The sequence below is a fragment of the Nicotiana tabacum genome, chromosome 3, assembly GCF_000715075.1.
Source record: "Nicotiana tabacum cultivar K326 chromosome 3, ASM71507v2, whole genome shotgun sequence".
In the NCBI taxonomy this organism is placed as follows: domain Eukaryota; kingdom Viridiplantae; phylum Streptophyta; class Magnoliopsida; order Solanales; family Solanaceae; genus Nicotiana; species Nicotiana tabacum.
The window spans coordinates 152,846,817-152,869,325 of record NC_134082.1 but is presented as its reverse complement, the minus strand read 5'-3'; the positions used below and the strand labels follow the sequence as shown (position 1 = coordinate 152,869,325).

At 35.5% G+C, this 22,509-nt stretch overlaps 1 pseudogene; it reads right to left on the bottom strand.

Moving 5' to 3' along the window:
• LOC107828217 (uncharacterized) overlaps positions 1–9,742 on the bottom strand; it is a 53,709-nt pseudogene extending 43,967 nt beyond the window's left edge.
• Between the last annotated feature and the right edge of the window lie 12,767 nt (positions 9,743–22,509).

The window sequence follows — 22,509 nt, the reverse complement described above, 5'->3', positions numbered from 1 at the left end:
AACATCCTCTCAAGTCTCATATTTACCAACCTATACTCCATAATTATACCCCAATGGGAAATTATCCTCTTTAGAACCTTAGATTTTTCTTGCCCGTCGCTTGGGCATTCAATATGCCAGGAATCTGATAGGAAGAGAAGGTTACCTATTGCTCTAAGCATCAGGGCATGATCTAAAGTAGAAATAAACGAGACAATCCTAGATGTCTTGGTGGTTAATGGTTTATATGAGTGTCCGGCACACACGTATAAAGGAAACTCCACTGGACACGGCTTCATAGACTCCCTAGGACTCTTGAACCTAGTTCTCTGATACCAAGCTTTGTCACGCCCCGAACCTGGGTCTGGCCGTAACACGACACTCGATGCCTAACTATATGTGACCGAGCGAACCAACTGGCTGGCTGAATCAACATGTGATATCATAACATACTAAATGCGGAAGATAAACTAACATATACTGATATACTGAAAGTCTGGATGATTTAAATCAAAGTGCGGAAATACTAATACAATTCTGAAACATATTTGTAGCCAACATAGCTTAAAATTAAAAGTCTGAGACTCTGTCTAACAGCCTCTATTGAAGTGCTGAAAACACTAACTATTTTTAAATACTGAAAGGCTGTAAAGTAATGATAATGCCCCGAAAGAATTGGGGATCACCAAATAGCTGGTACGAGAATCCTAGCGCTCTGTGTCATCGACCTATAAATCATTACCTGCATTGTGAGATGCAGGCCCCAGGCAAAAAGGGACGTCAGTACATTTGAATTGTACTGGTATGTAAGGCAACTGAAAGAAAGAATTATAAATGCTGAAGCTGAAACAAAGTTGATAACTGAGAATTGATAATTAATAACTGAAATGATAACTATTGAAACTGAAACTGAAGTGATAACTGATAACTGAAATAATAACTGATAACTGATAACTGAACTGATAACTGAACTGAATAAAGGAAGTAAGGATATGAATACTCCCTCTTCTGAATGATGAACAACTTATTTATCTGAATAAGCTACGACCTTGGGCCCAATATATATGTGCACAAGCTACGGCCTCAGGCCCAAGTATACGTATACATAACTGCGACCTCAGGTCCAAAATGCATAAAGCATAACTGCGGCCTCAGACCCAAACATGCATAAAGCATAAACTACGGCCTCAAGCCCAAACATGCATAAAGCATAAACTATGGCCTCAAGCCCAAACATGCATAAAGCATAAACTACGGCCTCAGGCCCAAGTATGCATAAAGCATATAAACTACGGCCTCAGTCCCAAATATAGGTGTTCAACATTCAGGAATTTAAAGTCAGAAACTGAGAATCATACTACAATACATGATACTAAAATACTGAATCACATTGAGTTACATGATACTGGTATACTGGATCATACTGGGTTACATAATACTGACATATTGAATGGGACTAGACTGAGACATGTATTCTTGAACTGGTTATGAATACTGAAATTTCAACTGTATATGGCATACTGAGTAATCTATACTAAGACTCGGGGGCATCAAACCCAAGTCCATATTGAATACGCACTGAGCTCACAACGTTCAGAATGAAAGTGGTAAACGAGTTATGAAGCTAGAGAATAGAAGTTCTACAACTATTCATGGAACTAGGCTTAACTATATTTCTGAGGCAATTGATATGTCATAAAAGAAACGTAGTGTAGGGAGAATCATTAATATTCCCAAACATAGAGAGTTAGCCTAACATACCTTAACTTCCTGCTCTTGAGCATAATACAATATTTGCCAACCCCCTTCAACTTCAATCTATATCAATACAAGTCAAAGGGATTCCGTGTTAGCAATAATACTCATGTTTTGATCACTTAGGCATTTTCTCAAACACTTGGTGGCATAAAGCTTCATAGTCCTTATTAATGGTGTCTGTACACCCAATAACCCATTCTCTTGCTCCTAGATAAATTCTAAAGTCTCAAATAGTTATAATCAACATTTTTCTTTATCACCCATAAGGTAAACAACACCCTTAACCAATAATCAATAATCCACAAGCCAAACCTATAATTGTTCATGCTTTTCTATAAAGCCCATCAACTCATATCTCATGAACTTGAGTCAATAATCATTAATCCAATGCTAAAATCAATTAGAGGGTGAAGACATTACCTTTTTGACGTTCAATCTTCTTGAATTCGAGTTCTAGGGTTTCTTCTCTCAACAATGATGCCCCAAATGAATATCTAATGATATGGAGGGTTTACCTATGTTAATAAGATGTTAGGATATTGAAATTAACTTAGAATCACTATTAGAACTTACCTTGGGTAGTGGAAGGACCCTTAGGGAGTTAGGTTTTTGAGAGTTCTCCTTTCTAGAGCAAGTTTTTATGTTTTGGGGTTGTGGGGGACGGAATATAGCTTTAAAATGACCCCCACTAGCGCGCTCGCACACCTGGAGACCTTCCCGTGCTAAACGGTAGTCACACTGCCTCATAATTAGCGCGGTCGCGCATATCACATACTGTTATATAAAATACACATAACGTTTTGTACAAAGGTCCATTCGGGCTCCATAACGTATCGTTGGAAATTTATTTCAAAGGCCTACAACTTTCATGCTTTGAGTTTTCCCAAATTTCTTACACATTTTCACCAAAACCTGATGGAATATGAACCTTCTGCAAACTTAGTCGATTTTGTCAAATCTTATGCACCTCACTTTCCATCTTGGTTTTGAAACCACTATTTCCAACCATAATCATCCCGATAGGACTTCATACGTCTAAAATATCAAATTAATACCCATTTAACATATCCACACCTAGTTTGAATGTACGGGGTGTTACATATACCGACTCCGCCTGCATGGCATGCTTTACATTATGAGATGGATGATCGGTCCAGGGCGAACGACACATTTATGGCATGGCTTAACGAGCAGTTAGGTACTTGGGACAGGCGAGGGGACTTGAACCCACCTCCACAGCACTTTCCTATTCAAAGTTATATAGCATGGTATCGCACTGTTTCCCGACTTTTTATCGGGAACCCAGTTCATCAGGCACACGGTCGGTATGTCCCATACGCCGAGAGACACGAGGCCCTGGTATGTTTTATGTTATTATTAATTATATACCTGTAATTTAGTGCCAAATATGTAGTTTATATTTTTTACTTTGTGCAGGCGATTGGATTGCATACCGTCCATCATATGGGGAAGCAGAGTCATGTCCACGATCCTGTGGCCATGCATGAGTATAGTCGTCGATTCATGGATGTGGCTGCCCATACACTGCAGCGAGCTCGATCGGATTAGTGTTTGCACACGAGGCTGATTATATGGACCCAACGCAGTACCATCGAGGTTGTGGTATCCCACAAGATGGTGGTGCCGGACGACGTGGTCGTGGGCAGAGAGGAGGTGGTCCCCAGCAAGGGGGCATTGAGGCTCCTGCTGATGATGTTGCTGCTGATATGGCAGGTGGCATGCATGAGACGGATATGCCGTTTTACAGCCTTAGAATTTATCGCACTCCAGTGCCATCGCAGGTGACCCCATCGGGTCAATTATTGATCACAGGCTCGGATATTCAAGGAGTGGATTTGGGTAGATACTTCCCAAGCCCGTCTACCACTATTGAGAATCGACCGACCCGAGATTTTTATAGTGGGCGCCGGCTGAGTTATGGCTCCACATCACATGCGCATGTATGAGTTTATTAGTATTAAATTTGAATTTGTTTTAATTGTAACTTATTTATTTTCTTTAGCTTTATTAATTTCCTTTTTAAGGCTTCATGCGATGCAGCGACAGATGACTACATTCAAGATCTAAACACGATGATGGCAAGACAATATAAATTGTTGTGAATTGTTATGTAGTTTTCTATACTAAGTTTCATATTATTATGTAGCCTTCTCCTGGAGCTGATAGCACCACCGATACATGTCATCCTGTGTCGCATCCGGCTATAAAGAGACGACTTGATGATGATGATCCTGATAGCGTACCCGGGCAGGAGGGGATGCGCCTCAGGCCAACGGCTGCATTGAGACACACCGGATGCGGGGAACATTGACATGGTGTAAACAATACTTTTATATACATTAACAACAATATTTAATCGAATATGCCTATTACTTTTTTTAGTTCTCCATTCGTTTGATAGTTTCATAAAATAAAATTTAGAACAACACAAACACTTAAACTTAACTTCCACTTCAATTAAAATAAAATTTAGTACAACAAACAAGGAAAACATTACTACAACACATACACAAGCACAAACACAAACATAGCAGGCCAACATAATAAAAATACATGAAATATGAAAAATACACTAAACACATACATGCCGATGTTTAGCCCCGGTTGCCATTTATTTTCCGCTCCAACCACTTAAATCGTTCTTCCAGTTGTTCTTTTTCTTCTTTTACCTCTTTCAGTTTCGCCTTCACCTCCGCAAGTTCCAGTTTATATTTTTTTTACGTTCCTTTTGTGCTTCACAATTCTATTGTGTTTTCCATTTTTCTTCTCCCACCTCCTTCAGTTTCGCCCTCAAGTCTGCAATAATTTTATTGCTTTCTTTTTCATGTTCCCGTTGTCTTAAACACATATTATGAAGAAACTACAGTTGTTCTCTGTAACATTCCTGATAACATGGTTCATCAACCCATTCCTCAAAATCACAAATAGGTTCGCCGGAAACCTTGTAAAACTGGTTCATACAGTGCCAGTAGCGGCGTCCAACTTCACCACCGTCCCAACAATTTTGTATCAAGCATGCTTTTCCACAGTTGCACTTTGGTGGACGAAGAGGTTGAGCCATTTGTGAAATATTTTCTTTTAGTAAAAAAAACCTTACTTTTAATGAAATATTTGTTTTTAGTAAATTTTGAGCACATAAAATAACTACAATGAGCCTGTTATTTATAGGCGAGACAACACACACATAACGTACTATCTAATGACACTATATTTTGTGTATTAAATATCATGATGTTGACAAGACAACTTTATGTCAGCTGGTCAGCTTTTTCAGTTCGACAAGACAACACACACATAACGTACTATTTAATGACACTATATTTTGCGTGTTAAATATCATGATGTTGACAAGACAACTTTAAGTCAACTGGTCAGCTTTTTCAGTTCGACAAGACAACACACACATAATAAATATACAGATAATTTTATTAAATTGTTATTTAAATAGGTAAAATGGGAAAGTAAAAATAATAATTAACAAGCATAATTTTATTTCATAAATCTTGCAACATAGACATAACAACTAATTATTACAACATCAACTCATGGGTAGTTAGGTACACTAGAAGAACACCCACCCCGAGCTTGATTACTGTTGCCACCCAAAGGACATTTTCTACGGTCGTGTCCTGTTTGCGAGCATATACCACATTTACGTGCATAAACGGTGTCACTAACATCCATTTGGTTCTGTATACATGTTCTCTTCTGCACCTGTCTTTTACGCAAATAGGACTTGTTACACACCATTTTAAATGGTTCCAGAGGCTAATAATGCTCAGCACCCACTGGCTGCAACTGACCACTATATATGTTTAGGTACTTGGAAACACTATATTGTTGATCAACATAGTTGGTCTCCGCATAACCAACACGTTGAAAACACTTGATGGAATGTGAGCAAGGCATGTGGTAGATGGACCATTTCCCACAGGAGCATAACCTTGCAGATTCATTTACAGTATGTACATTATTACCCCGATTATTATGGATAGCGGTGCGAACTTCAAAAACACCTCTTTCGTTATCATACTACAAAAATAAATGCCAATGTACTCGCCATCTGTATTTATCAAATCTCTTCATAGGAACTGGCATAAATTCAACACCCTTTTCCATCAATTTCGTTGCAGCTACAAACCGTTCAACAAACCTCTCCGCCATCTGCTTGAACGACATCCGCACCATGGCTGTGACGGGCAATCCTCTTGCCGACTTCAATAACCCGTTGAAGGAATATGATATGTTTGTAGTAAGAATTCCCCATCGTCTACCACCATCCGCATGCAACGTACACTTTTTAGGGTTATGTCGCATTAACCAACGATAGGCTGCCTCGTCTTCTTGCCTGATAGAATCCATATGCCTCCGGAATTTATGCTGTTGGTGGTCTGTTGCTGCCATCCACATTAAATCATGTAGATCCTTGTTGGGATGTGCCTTCTGGAAATTGGCCTTAAAGTGCCTCACACAGTAACGATGGTATGCATAAGGTTCTTGCCATGCAGGCAAGTTCTCCACAGAACTTAATATACCACCGTGCCAATCAGATATTAGACAAATACCTGAACGCTGTTTGACAACGTGCTCTTTCAGGTGGTTCAAAAACAGCGTCCACGTCTTTGTGCTTTCATTGGCACAAACAAAAAAAGCTAGAGGAAATATCTATCCATTAACATCCACTGACACGGCTATCAATAGCTTGATATCGTACTTTCCATAGACATGAGTTCCGTCTATGGATATTACGGGCCGGCAATGCGAAAAATCATCAATTTCTGGCTTAAACGCCCAGAACACATAATTGAATATGTATTCTGGTGTTCCCGGACTCTGCTAAAGCTTCCATTCAACAACTATCCCAGGGTTAAAGTGCTGCAGTGCGGCCATGTACTTTGGCAGAGATGCAAATGACTTATCCCAATTACCATAGACAATTTCAAACGCTCGTTTGCGCCCGAGAAATGCCTTTCTTTTCATAATGGTATGGCCATATCATGGTGGACTAATGTAATGCACTCTTTTATTGTATATCTTATGGACGCTTCGAGGTGCGGAATAAGTACAAGAGAAATCAAGTCAATATCCAAGTTGAAGTGATTCCCATTGAATGTGTCCATTTCGCATGTGTGGTTGGGAATGTATTTACCCACTTTCCACATACCTGTCTTCTTCTTGGTCGCACGCAACATCCAATTACATGGCCAAAACCACCTACGGCAAACAACCTTGTATACCATTGGACTTGACTCTCATACCTGCATCTCACGACACTCTTTTATGTTGTGTATTTTACAAGCCCTGCTTAAGCGCGCTTTATCAGGAAAAAGCATCCCCTTTGCAAGCACTGTTGGTCTAGAATCATCCCACATTGCTGTCCGGATTTCATCAAAATCCCTTATGAGAGCTTCCACTTCCAGCGCGGTTGACAAGTTATCAATATAAGGAATCTCCCTTGAATGAAACGGAACTTTGGACTCGTACACTCTTCGTCTAGGGGGGTCTCTCTTCAAATCAGGTCCTTCCTCCTCATCCTGCTCATCACCATCCTCACGAAAAAGGGTGTCTCGTCTCTGGATTCATCGGCATTGTTATCGTAATCACTGTTCTATTCCTCACTCTGTGCATTTACCAGATCCCGATGTAATACGTCGTTTTCAGTCAATTGAGTGAGTACGGGTGGTTCAACTTGCTCGCTTTCATTGCACAACCAACAAAAATATAAGCTACTGAATTAATAAATGCTTTCCATATGGCTATATCACTTCACTAACAAGTCGTAATGTGATGAAATTCCATGATGGACGTTTTTAATTAGGTGATGACTACCGAATGGGCCACTTGTAAAATTCATATCCGGCCGGTACCCCCTATTAAATATATGAGCGTTAATACAAATTCAATACGCCAAAAATATACTTAATTAACACAAATAAAAATTGAAGTTTATCACTCGTCTTGTGAATTATGGAAAGCAGGGTATAAATTATTTTCTCGCTACTCATTCGTCGGCGATGATAAGTTTAAATCAAGGAAAACTCTTTCATCCGGAACCTGTCTGGCAAAAACTGCTCCAGAATAACCACCCGATGACTGGGGGTTATCTCTACTACGCACAACCTCGTTTTTTGGAACATCTTCGACCTTCACGTACATCTCCAATATTGTGATTACAAGAAATTCCCGTCATTCGTCCGAAGTCCTCAAAAAATCACTCAAAGTTTCATCATCGTCGATGTTAAACTCCGAGTAAAAAGAAACCCCTTGCGGAGTGACGGAATACAGATATCTTTCGATTACTTTAAGTATCACTGAACGTTTCCTCACACTCAGTTTTTTGCATAACAACGATATCAATTTATCGTACTCTATTGTAAGTGGCAATTTAACATGACACTGAGCAGGTAAACTGTAGCCCACAGAGTTATTCTCCATCACAACCCCCCCCAATATAATGAAACTCTTATTCTACGCTCTTCAGACATAATGAAAAAATGCTGGAGAATTTAAGAACAATAAACGTTTCAACAAGAGGTAACAAAATTTTTGAATGAATTTCTATACAATCCTAACCTCTTTATATAGGAAATGGCTAGCCGGGAATTTTTTTTTATATAGGTATGGCGCCCAAAAAGTTGGCACTATACGCTTTTGAATTATTGAAGTCACGAATTATTGGTGGGGCCAGGAAAATCTAGTATAGCGCCAAAATACCAGGTGCTATATATAAAACTTTATGTATAGCGCCAGGTATTGTGGCGCTATACCTGGGCGTGTCTGGTGGGACCAGGAAAAAGGAGTATAGCACCAAAATACCAGGCGCTATATATAAAACTTATGTATAGCACCAAGTATTGTGGTGCTATACATAAAAATGTCACCTTTTTTCCCCCACCTATTTATGTATTTTGAGTCCAAAAGAACCACAATTGGGTTCCGGGCTAAAACAAACTTAAAAATGATGGTATGACACCAGTGAAGTTATTGAATGCGACATTAAGCAGTTTCAACCTCTGCAAATGAGCCAATTCGTCTGGAAACTCCCCATGGAAATTGTTGTTGCTGATGATGAGGGAAGTGAGAAATGAGAGCTTTCTGAGGCGTGGAGGAATAGTACTATGAAGTTGCACGCTAGAAATGTCCAAATCTGTGATTCTATGGTGGCCAGAGTTGCAAGTGATTCAATCCTGATGCAAAATGGGCTAAAAGAAGACCAGTTAGTTGCTAAAATGTTGTTAGGATCAAAAGAAGAAATGTGAGATTTCAAGGTAAGAAGAGCAGCTTCATCAGTCCTGTATTTATATTAATACTAGTTACTCGGCACGTTCGTTGCACGTGGATATCGAACCAAGTAGTACATTATTCTGTAAAATAACATCAATATTACTAAAAAGCTTTGAGTAAATAATTATACTTCTAAGAATAAAGTGCATAATTTATGTGAATGATCAATGATTGCTAGACTCATCTAAATTAGTGAAAATATCCAATTGATGTCGGAAGCAATACTTTATGACCATATTTATTTGTTGTATATTCTTTAGATATAATACTTTGTGCGCTTATCTTTTCAAGTTAATTACTTTTTTCTGAAATATTTAAACATGTTTTTTCTGTTGATATATATATCATATATATATATATCAAGCGCATAATCTTGAGAATTATGTGATACTCAAGCATGTTAAAGATATTTATATAGTAAGCATTATTTTAAGTAAGAAAAACATTAGTGGCTTAAACTACTTGTAATAGTTTACCCTAATTCTCACTATGAAAAAAAACGTTGGTGGATTTTAATGTTTGAGAATTTTTTTTGGGTGCAAATTTTAATGTTTGAGTTGCATGTTAGTAATTTTCTTGATTTATATATATAAATAGAATTAAGTAAGGAATAAATTAATTAACGATATTAAGTATTAGATGGTGGTACGTACCTTGTGTCATTTGCCTTAGTTCGACCATATCCGTATGAACATGACATTGTTATAAATCAATAATTTTTTAAAATATCAAATATAAAATTTCTCAAATTTTTTTAGTCTGATCATATTAAGTTAAAATTAAAACAGAATTAACTTCATGATTCTTTAATATCTCATATTAAAATTTTTTGAAGACTTGGCTTTGTAAGAAACATTTCATTTTAGTTATCAAATAACCCATTTAAGTCATTATATATTAACTTGAATAAGAAAGATAGAAGATAAAAAAATTGATGAAAAAGTAAAAAAAATGCAATGTGAAATCTGGGGAATGTAAACTTGAGAGTTGAAATGTTATCCGCTTTTTTCATCTTCCTCTTATTAGATCATTAACCTCTAATGAAGCTACCCATATAAATTATTAGTTCAATCCACAATAAAATGAGGTTAACTGGATTAGAAAATGTTTAACATTATTCAATTATTTTCATCGCCATTTTAATCTCGAAATCCTAGTTTAATTATTTTGATTCTCTATGTGAGATTACTTCTTAAGAAAATTAATATATTGTTAACTCCACATATATATCGGATACTTGCTAGTAGTTGTTAAAAGTAAAGTGGATATGTTATAATCATAGCACCAATTTAAGTCCAGTTAGATTGAGATAAAATCAACTTTTTGATTCTTTTAACATCGTGTGAAAATATTTATGGATTTGTGAAAAATATTCCACTTTAAACATAAAGTAACTCATTTAACTCAATAATATCTAAACTTAAATAAAATATCTATTAAAATGATTAACTTTTTGCTAGAAAGAAAATGTTTCTTTTGGACGTATAAAAGTAATCATTTCAAATATTGATCAAATTATAAATATAGATAGATCTCATTCATATATCAAATTATCATCACACTAAAGATATAAAGGAGCATAGAATTTTTAAACGACAGGAAATAAAATATTATTAATATTTTTTTAAAAAAAACTTACATGTTGTTTGTTTAGGTCACAAAAACCTATAATAAAAATTTGAATAAATAGCTTTGTACCAAATCGATTTATTAGAACAACTGAATGGCCAATAGTTGCATTGGATATAATTGTTACAAAGCAAATACTATGTATGTATATGTTTTAACTGAAAATAAGCAACTCAAAGAAAGGAAAATACTCTAACAATCGACTATGAGGGAAATGGAAAAAATAAAAAGCAGTGTCACTCACTACTGAAGTCCAAATATAAAAAATCAAAATTATCGAGTAGAACAACCATAACTCAAGATGACTTAATGTGCATAATGGAGAATTTTAGATTTTAATATAATGTATCTGTTCGTTTCTTTAGACTTTAATTTACTAATGACTTTTAGCTAGGATTAATGGGGTGCCTTTGAGTAAATAGTTATAATTGGAAAAAGAATTACATTGGATAAATATTAAATCAAATTTTGATAAATTATTAAGAATATTAGAGATGGTTAAATTAAGAAGAACGTCTGATAAACAAATAAGGCATGCTAACTATAGCTTGAACTCAAGATTCTCTAGCTAACAATAGAGTTGTGCATCCCGCTGTAACACTACCTTTGGTGGTTAACTAGTGCTAAAGTAAGCCAAGTTTAGTCTCTGAAATATCAATAGACATTGCCATCTAATTCCATCTCCAGTAATGCAGAGGCCAAGTGATACTTGTTTTATTTGGGTTTTCTTCATAGTATGAAGAAAAGAATTAAAAGATCAAAGAATAAAAATATGAAAGGAGAACATATGTTTGAAACATTAGTACCACAACCACATAAACTGGGGGAGTTTGCTTCTTCACAGTCAACTTGGCAAATATACTAACGAGGCATGATCGACATGACATTTTGCAAAACCATCAGTAAAATGAGTCTGGAACTTCGGCCCAATAAATAAGGTATGTGCACTCCTTTGTATTGACATCACGAGCCTTCACTTCATAAGAATGGGAATTCACACATTATTCTTTAATAAAATTTGATATGAGACAAAATAATACCTTCATTTGTTTTATAATCTAGAACAAAAGAAAAACTCATAAGCTTACGGATCACTTCACTATATAAGTTTTGTGGCTTTTATCATATAATTTTTTCAATTAGAAGTAGAACAATCTGAATGGGTGCGGATAGTTGAATGCACCCTAAGTGAGGTAGTTAGGTTTTTTTCCGGAGACAATGGTTGAACAAAACTTTTTGAAATCTAATGGTTAAAACTATTTTTGAAAGAAAGCTTAGTTATTAATAAGAATAAACACAACTTTTAGAAAAGCCACTTTAATCAAAACTTTTTAAAAAAATATATTTTTAGAAGTAGAATATTTAGGCAAATAAGAAGGGCATTTTAGTAATTCAACTTTTAACTTAAGGGGTTCATGCAATCAAATATTAGTGACTAGTCTCTACGTTCGTGCTATGCACGAATATTTTCAGTCAAATATTACCAAGCACGTTCCAAAAGTAGTAATAAATTTTTGAGTGGATAGTATTATAAAATTAATTGTAACTAAATATATAGGAAGTTGAATAATCAGTTCCTCAAAAATACAATGTATCATCTTTCTTGTAATTCTCTTTGCAGGCAAAGTAAAAATCACTAATAAAAAGAATGAGATATGATATTTTTATTACAATGCAAAAAATTTGCGATAAATATTATATTTGATCAGCATTATTTCTTTCTACAGTAAAGGATATAAAAGATTAGTTAAAACTAAAATGACAGTCATATTGATTTCCTAATATGTGATTCTTCAGAGCGGTATTTAATTGATGCCCTAACCAATTAGTGCTATAACCATTTAAAATAAAACCAAAAATAGTACACTAATCTTCACGATAGATGTCCTAAAGGAAGTTAAAGCAAAGAAAGAAAGAAAGAAAGAAAAAAAGAAGAGAAAAAGTTATTTGACTCGTAAAAGTCGAGTAATCGAAATTCATGCACTAATGTTCTGATTGAGCTCTTTTGTAGAGTCAATAAGGTGGCAAACATCTTTTTATACGAAATCAGTTTGTGTTTGGTTGTTTTTCAAAAGGATACAAATATGTACGTTAGAAAATTTTAATCCTATTGTAAGTTATCCTTCTTTCTTTAACAATATAAAATATCACTTGCAAATAATTAAATAGACCATAACAACGTGAACTGAAATATTACCGCGGATAATTAACTACATTATAGCATAATGGAACCACAACATTAGGCAGTCCAAAGTATTATAATTCTATTTGGTATGAAATGACTTCTTTAAGAAAAATTTAAAATTTAAGTGTGTTATAACTTAAAGGAATCGACTCTAACATAAAGAAATTACATTGTGATCTAGAACATAATGATCCAATTTTCGTAAAGAAATTATAATTTGATAAGAAAATATAACTGGTCCAACTTTAAAGAATGTCATGTGTCTTTAAAGTCGGCATTAGTTGGAATGACATGTTTTTTCATTGATTTCCAGTTAGGGTTTCATTCGTAATCATTAAAGTCCTACTTCTATGCAGTTTTTAAGACTTTATAATTAAAGTCCTACTTCTATGCAACTTTTAAGAATTTATCACATATCACAATCGATAAAGTCATAACTGTTGGAAGAACTGCTTAACATTACAATTCTATCCAATACCAAACAATATCTATAAAGAAATAATTTGAAGTCGAACAGAGTGTTTGGAATTCCAAACCGCTTGGAGTTTAGTTCGTTGCTTTGTAATCTATTCAGCATAGGTTACTCTATCTTTGTATCTGATATAGCATAGAATTCTTCTTATTCAAAGTACTGAGTTTCTACTCGCTATGACAGTTATATCCAATATTAAATTATTTCTTGAAAGAAAAATTTAACTTTAAGGGTAAAAAAGTTAGTTGATAGTTTGAGGATATTTTTGTCACTTAACATTTAGCTTCTAAACATTCGTACTTTTATAATAATATAGATATAGATATAGATAATATACATTGCAATACCACGAAAAAGAGTACATTTAAACTTCCAAATATTCAGGCCATGTATGCTTGCAAGAAGTAAACGAACGAACATATACTCTAGAAGAACTTGGATCACCTATATCAAAAAGTAAGCCCCGCTTACCCCTCTATATACAATGGCAATTGTCTAAACGAATCGTTTGCTTTGTCAAGAAAACTTTACTAGGGGCCATGGGGTACTGGTTGACCTCCTATTTCAAGTTTTCAACTATTACAGTTGGCGTCGAGGCGTCGATCAGTCTTGGACACAAAGGAGAGAACCTTAGTTTTCGCTTTAGTCTACTCAATATTATAATCACCTATAAGATAAAACTAAGGTTCTCTCCTTTGCCTGATCCTCCAGATAACCTTGACCTTCCTATTGCTCTTCGTAAAGGTATACGTACTTGCAAATCGACATATTATGTTGCTCACTTTGTTTCCTATGATCACTTATCCACTATGTCTAGATCTATGATTGCTTCTCTAGACTCCATCTCCGTACCCAAACAGTGAAGGAGGCTTTGAATCATCCCGGATGGTCTGATGCAATGTTTGAGGAAATACATGTTTTAGAGGATAACCACACATTAGATCTGGTAGATTTACCAAAGGGAAAGAAACCAGTGGGATGCAAGTGGGTCTTTATAGTTAAAGTTAATCTAGATGGTTCTGTGGCAAGACTTAAGGCCAGACTTGTGGCTAAAGGGTATGCTCAAACTTATGAGATGGATTATTCTGACACCTTCTCCCCGGTTGCCAAACTCACTTCTGTCCGCTTATTTATTTCTCTAGCTGCGTCCGAGAATTGGCCTTTACATCAGTTGGATATATCAAGAATGCGTTCCTTCATGGTGATCTTCAGGAGGAAGTGTATATGAAGAAACCACCCGGTTTTGTTGCTCAGGGGGAGTATGGGAAAGTCTGTCATTTGAAGAAGTCTTTGTATGGCTTGAAGCAGAGTCCACGAGCTCGGTTTGGCAAGTTCAGGAGTTTGGGGAGTTTGTGTTGAAAATGAGTAAGTGCGATCACTCAGTCTTCTATCGAAAATCAGTAGCTGGCACTACTCTCCTTGTTGTATAGGTTGATGATATTGTTATCACAGGAAGTGACTATTCGGGGATTTCTTCCTCAAGTCTTTTCTGCATGCTAGGTTTCATACAAAAGACTTGGGCCAGTTGAAATAATTTTTGGGAGTAGAAGTAAATAGAAGCAAGAATGGAATTCTTTTGTCTCAGAGAAAATACATTCTTGACTTGCTTGCAGAAACTGAAAAGTTGGCAGCTAAACCTTGCAGTACTCCAATGGTTCCTATTGTGCATCTTATAAAAGATGATGGTTATACTTTTGACGATCCAGCGAGATATGGGAGGTTAGTTGGGAAATTAAACTACCTCACTATGACTCGTCCAGATATTGCTTTTGCGGTAAGTGTTGTTAGCTAGTTCATTTCTGCACTAATGGTCAAACATTGGGAAGCTTTGGAACAGATTTTGTGTTACTTGAAAGGAGCTCCTGGACTTGGCATATTATATAGCAATCACAATCATACTCGTATTGAGTGTTTTGCAGATGCTGACTGGACTGGATCAAAAATTGATAGAAGATCTACAACAGGTTATTGTGTCTTTGTTGGAGGAAACCAGGTATCATGAAGGACCAGGTATCAAAGTGTTGTATGTCAATCTAGTGCAGAATCCAAGTATAGAGCTATGTCACAGTCTACATTTGAGATTATATGGATACATCATCTGTTGACTGAAATTGAGTTAGAGCATCCAATACCAGCAAAACTCTGGTGTGACAATCAAGCTGCCCTCCATATTGCATCAAATCTAGTGTATTATGAAAGAACTAACTGTCATTTTATTTCTGAGAAGATTTAGGAGAACTTGATCTCCACTAGCTACGTGAAGACAGGAGAGCAACTGGCTGATTTGTTCACAAAGGCGTTGAATGGAATTCGAGTTGATTGCCTTTGTAACAAGTTGTGCATGATCAATATTTATGCTTCACCTTGAGGGGGAGTGTTAGATAACGAATGTAGACATAATTTGAATGTAGACATAATCTTATGTAATATACATAACTAGCATAATTATAGAGATTCACAGCAGATTTATAGGATTTCCTTTTTGATTCTTTCCATAGTTAGGGCTCTATGTACTTGTATATATAGTTGTTACTTCTTGAATACAACACAAGCGAGATTGCTCTATTGTCTCTATTGTCTCTATATTTAACAAAATCCATGAATGCTATTGTTTACAAACACATTTGAATCGTAAGAGGGATCTCACTGGTAATTTTGAGAGAATAATCATAGTAATTTCGGTGGGTACATCTGCTATACACTGTTTTGGTGCTTGAAACAGACGATTTCTTATTTGGTTTTTCATTGTCGCAACCCTCAGGGTCAATACAAAAAAGAAAATTTGACTCTATAGTGATGTTTCAATGTTGGAAAGGGTTTAGGGTTTTTATATATGAGAGATGGGAGGTTTCAATATTCGAAAGCATTTAGGGTTTTGAAAGAAAGGAAGCATGAGCTGTTTAAATAAATCATATTAGTTTAGCAAAATTCTTACTGCCGCTTTGTTTTACATCTCAAGTTTAAATAAGTCTTACCCTTCTATATTTTTAGACATATTTTTTTTCTTTTTGTTCGTTGCCTATAATTATTGCATAATTTATTACTTAATTGTTATATTGTTGTGATCTTTTATTATTAGTTTATAAATTGACTTAATGTTTCGCTTATTGTCACACCTCCTTTTTCCCGAAAGTGATAGGGATAGGGAGTTTTTCAAATTTAAGTGACATGAATCGAAATAGGATTATTTATTTAATTTCAGAGTCAACACTTGGAATTATTAATGGTTTCCCAAGTCGCCGGTTTATTTTAAATCCCATATCGAGGAAATTTGACTCTACTTTTGGTTTGTGAACACAAAAGACCGGGTAAGGACTTCTGTTAACCCGGGAGAAGGTGAGAGGCACTCCCAAGTTCCGTGGTTTTAGCACGGTCGCTCAACTATTAATAATTGTCCTAATTATCTGATTTATTACTTGTTCTAAACCTGTTGTGCATTTTTAACTTTATAAACGCTTTTATTTATTTATGGAATTTGTTTAAATAAGTCGCGATATCGCGCATTTATTATTTTTTTGAACACATTGCGAATTGCATCACATGAAATGCACCCGCGATTTACAACATGTTTATTTTAATTATTATTCAAAGTTGTTATGATCGAGTCACATGAAATGCACACCAGAATTTGGAAATTAGGTACTACGACTATGTCACGGGAACCGTACCTATAGTTACGATAATTTAATTATGTGCCTAAAGTAAACTACGATGTTCAAATTATTTCCTAAACTAATTTGAGATTTATGTAAAAGGTCCGTGAGTTATGAAATTGATGTGGAAATCAAAGAATATTTAGCTCTGTCTAAACATATACGAATTAACCACTTTAGAGATGTTTACAACTTACTACTTGTGAGGCCCCGGAAAATTTTGCCAAGTAATTTAAGATTTCGTGGTGCCAAGGTAGGCTAATTATTTTATTTTGTGTGCAAATAAGGATTTATGAAACAAAATCATAAAAATTGCACGGGGCGACCAAATAACTAAGTTGATTGGGCTTTAACAGGTTGAGACTGTCCAAACCCAATATTAGGTTGGCCACCGTTCGGTAAAAATTGCACGGGCGCCTTATTTGGTCGCCCCCATTTAACCTATACCTATTTTTTTTTAAAATTTTAACTTGTACCCACTTTTTAAATAATTTCAGCCCCCTTTCTCCTCCTTCTCCTCCTCAAAGTTATATCCGCCTCTTCTTTCTCAAACTTCTCCTTCTCCCTTTTCTGCAAAAGTAAGGTATCAAACAGATCGCATGAGGTTATAGATAATCCTTAATAAAAAGGACTAAGAGATAGCAACGAAGATCCGAGTTGATATACAGTGTTCTAACACTGTGGTTGCACCATTTCTAGCTAGAGAATGATACACGGGATATTTACAGTAGTTGTGTTAGTTGGATATGAGACGAAGGAGATTGCAGATTATGCTATGAAGCTTTTTTCTGGTTCAGTGACACTCTACAGTAGAACATAAAACTCTGCTATTTCTAGACCAAGGCCTTATCCTGTACCTTGTACCTGTCAGGAGATCATCCACCTCTTTCCACTGACGTTGCCACTCATACACTTTCAAGTATCCGTTAGACTCCAGTTTCATATATTTAAAGCGGACGATAACATAAAAAGCTTATTTTTTCGGAAAAAACTTCAGGTCTAGAGCTAAAGTTCGCCAGTTACAAATAAAAATTTCAGCTCTACAGTTGAAGTTCGACAGTTACAAAACAAAAACTTCAGCTCTCGAGCTGAAGCTTAAAAACAAAAACTTCAGCTCTAGAGCTGAAGTTTAATAGTTAAAAAACAAAAACTTCAGCTCTAGAGCTGAAGCTTACAAACAAAAATTTCAGCTCTAGACCTGAAGTTCGATAGTTAAAAAACAAAAACATCAGCTCTAGAGCTGAAGTTCGATAGTTCAAAAACAAAAACTTCAGCTCTAGAGCTGAAACTTACAAACAAAAACTTTGTCAGTTACAAACAAAAACTTCAGTTCTAAAGCTGAAGTTCGACAGTTACAAAACAAAAACTTCAGCTCTAGAGCTGAACTTCAGGCCCGACTACTAGAATGCTGAAGTTTTGCGCGATTGCCTTTGCTACTTCAGCCCTGTATGCTGAAGTTATGCAAAAAAGCAGGTACGCTTGCAATTTTTTTTGCAAAGCGGGCACAAGTTAAAACGTGACACAAAAGGCGGGTATAGATGCAAATGCCCCAACAAAATCTCTTACATGTGCCCACATTCTATCATAGCGGTTATCAGTCTTAATTAGTTAAAGCCCTTTTTTGGAAATCTTTCCTACTTTCCTTTTTCTTTTACATTTCTTAAAGAAATTTGCTCAAAATATCGCTAGGCAGAAGATTGGGCTTTAATGTCGAGCCCATAGCCCCAACCTCTCAACGTTAGACCAATACTCTAATTGTAATTGCATCACACTAATTTGACAAATTCATGGCTGATTCGAATAACAGTAATAAAAAATTAATTACAATAATTAAGTTCAAAATCTATTTAACTACAATAGATAATACAAGGTATTCATACTCAGAATTACACTAAAGTCCTAAAATGTATATCTTTCTACATGAGCACACTTAAACTACAGCTGTTTCAAACATTCTTGACATAATCTTTTAGCTTTGGGGTTTACAAGTTTGACCAATTAATGGTCAGATCCATGAACATTCGTCATATTTGTGGCAACAAATGACTTTTTCTATTACACATTAACACAAACAATCACTCGAACAGTATATTATAGAGGTGCCAAATCCTAAATTCATGCTTAATCAAAGAGATCTAGGAACAGAAGTTAACAGAAGCAAACCCTGATTTTCTCAATTTATCCTTAAGTCAACAAATACATTCAGAAAACATGTATGACCTCATTTGATTTAACAACAATCTTACATCAAGATAAGTGAACAAAGTAACACATTAGCCCAGTTAATGAGTCAACACAGCATGTGTATTCAACTACAACTAGGCAAATGAATCAGATTTCAAACATAGAACAAAGATGGATAAATAATCCTACAAACATCATAGCACACATGTAGCGGGCTTAAGCACAATATCAACATATTTATCATGTATTTTCACAATCATAAGGGTTACAAGGAGAGAATCTCACATATCTCTATGAAACATAGTCAATAAATGTCAAGTAAAGGCTGAAAACTGGAGAAATAGATCAGCAAGCTCAAAAACAGCAACAATCAAACAGGTAAAACAACAATGAATAACCCCAAAACAAACTTCAAACTTTAGCCTAAAATCATTTCGAGAAGGATCATAAATGAATGAAGAAAAAATCAGGACTTCTTAGGGATTTCTAGGAACTCTATCTGTGTTTTCTGCTCAGAATGCAAGAGAAAGGAAAATGCAGCAGTGTTTCTGTGTGTTTTCAGAGAATTCTTAGAGTTGAAATAGGCTAATGAATGTGTGTGTGAGTGAGTGGTGGTCTATATCTTATATAGAATGCACAAAGATCATCATAAAAAGGGAATATTCTACCCTAAAATTCAGAAATGTCAGATAGTACAACATTTTTAACAGATTTAGTACAGGTGTCTGTCCTTTTATCCAAATTCAGCATTTTCACACTAAAAGAGGGACAGTTGTCCAATACTAGAACCTTTAGATATTTTCCCCATTTTAACTTCCCAATTAACCCCTTTAAGGTTCTTGTTATTACCCTTTCACCCTCATAATTAAATTGGCATTCAAACCTCTAAACTCAAATAATTAAAGCAAAACTCAGAGATAAAACCAAACAGAAACAATCCGAAACAGGAACAATCCATTAATTAAAACCTAATTAATCTACTGAGTTGACTAGAGTTGATTTAATTAGCCTAAGAATATGTAATTAAACTAAACAATGCAAGTAACTAAATAAACATATTTTTACTGAAATTAAACGAATCAATAAAAAAACTAATCAAGATTAACACATAAGTGACAATTCAAAAATGGAAAAAGAAACAAAGAGATATGAGGAGAAAGATATACTGATTATGGCCATGAGCGTGACGACGAATGAGGTAAGCCAACGAATGACGAAGACGACGAAGTTTGGCAGGCCAGCGGTGACTTTATAGAACCAAAAATGATACTAATCGATTGTTCTTACTGAGAATAATTGATTGGCATAAATTTCGGCACAAATCGAGCTTTGAAAACCATTGGAATTAGAAAGAGGAACAGATTAGGGTTTTTACTTCTTTTGGAATCTCAGATTTGAATTTGAATTAAATGGGTGGGGATTTTGGGGAAATAGGTGGTAGGATAGTGATTATAGAAGGTCGAGGAGTATAGGGTATCGATTTGGGGAAGATTAGGATGGTTTAATGCGGCGGCGGCGACCGATGGAGGTAAAGACTTTGGGGGCGGCTAGGGTTTGGAACTTGGTGAGGGAGATGAGAGAAATGAGAGGGTCTCTAGGGTTTGGGGGGAGGGGAGGGGGGAATCGGACAGTTAAAAGGAAAAAAAGGAAGGAGTTGCGAGCCGTCGAATCAAAAGGATCCAACGGCTGAGATTAAAGGGATGAAACGACGTCGTTACGGTAAAGAGGAACCGACCTGGTTGGATTTTAGTTGGGTTGGGATGAGTGTAATTGATTTAAAGATGATTGGGCCAAAGCTTTTGGCCCAATTTCAAACTATACCACATAAAAAAACCTTTATTTTTTTATTTTTAATTGATTTTTAATTTTTTTATTTTATAAAAACCTAAATAAACTGAATGATCCTAATTTAGATTCTAAATTAATTTATTTTATAAGATTATCATTACTTATTTCACTAATTTTAACACTAATCAATTAAAACTAAAAATGTAGACATGACTATGGTAATTTTTATGATTTTTATTTAATGAATGCAATTAAATTCTAAATACAATTAAAGCCTAAGATGCTATGTAATGATGATTTGGATGTTTTTTGATATTTTTCTATGATTTTAAAAATATTAAATGTGCACAAAATACAAACAATTAACTAAGAAAATCCTACAAAATTCTATAAAACTAAAAATAATTTAGAGACCTATTTTTAATTTTTGTAGGAATATTTCTAGTCGAGCAAAAATCACGTGCTCACAGCTACCCCTCTTTGCTCGGAAACATGAAGAGTTTCCGGGCAAAGATAAAATGAGCAATTACAAGAAATTTTTTCCCATTCGGATACTCACTGTGAAGCATTTAAAAAAGTTGGACCGAACCTTGCTTCGGAGGTTGCCTACATATCCTTGGCTGTAAAGGAATCAGGTCAGTGTAGTTCAGAAAGATTTGGTAACTGGGACTACCGAATAGCTGTGATTTCAACTGCTGTTTCTGCATGTTGAGCTCCTTATTACACTAAAATCAAAATGAAAAACCAAACTAACTAAACCTATCAGCTACGAGTTACAAGATTCCTATCTATAAACCTTTTAAAGCTTGATCTTGAGTCTTGGCTGGTTCTTCCTGCAGACTCTGATCTGAATCTTGATGCTTTGTTAGCTTCAAGTGCTGGTTCATTCTTCTTCAGCTTTTCGGATCAAGGCGGGACATGCCAAGCTTGTAACTTCAATCGTGTCTTGAGCAGTCCACATCTTTTCTCTGCCTCTACACTTTGAGTTCATTTCTTCTTTTCTTTTATTCTGGATTGAGATTTCTTCTTTAGTCATCTCACACCCTGTGTCTCCCCTGTGTCTCAAGGTATAACCTTCTCAGACACCAAAATAAACAAATGAACGGAATTTTTCTGCCCCAATTTTCACTAGGAAAAATTTCGTGAGTTATTTGTAAGAAACTCTATACTACTTCATTATTGAGAGCGATAAAAATTAGGATTGTGTATCCTTGGAAAAAGATTAGGGTGTGGAACCCTGTATTTAAAAATAAAATCAACTAGGGGTTGAAGACCCTAAATTTGAGAAATCACCAGGTTATATTGGCCTCAACTAGGGAATGGGACCTTATGTTGAAAAATCATCGGGTTATGCCAGCATAACTAGGGAGTGGGACCCTATGTTGGAAAAGTCATCAGGTTATGCTAGAATTAACTAGGGAGTGGGACCCTATGTTGGAAAATCATTGGGTTATGGCAACATCAACTAGGGAATGAGACCTTATGTTGGAAAATCATCGGGTTATGTCGGCATCAACTAGGGAGTGGGACCCTATGTTGGAAAAGTCATCAGGTTA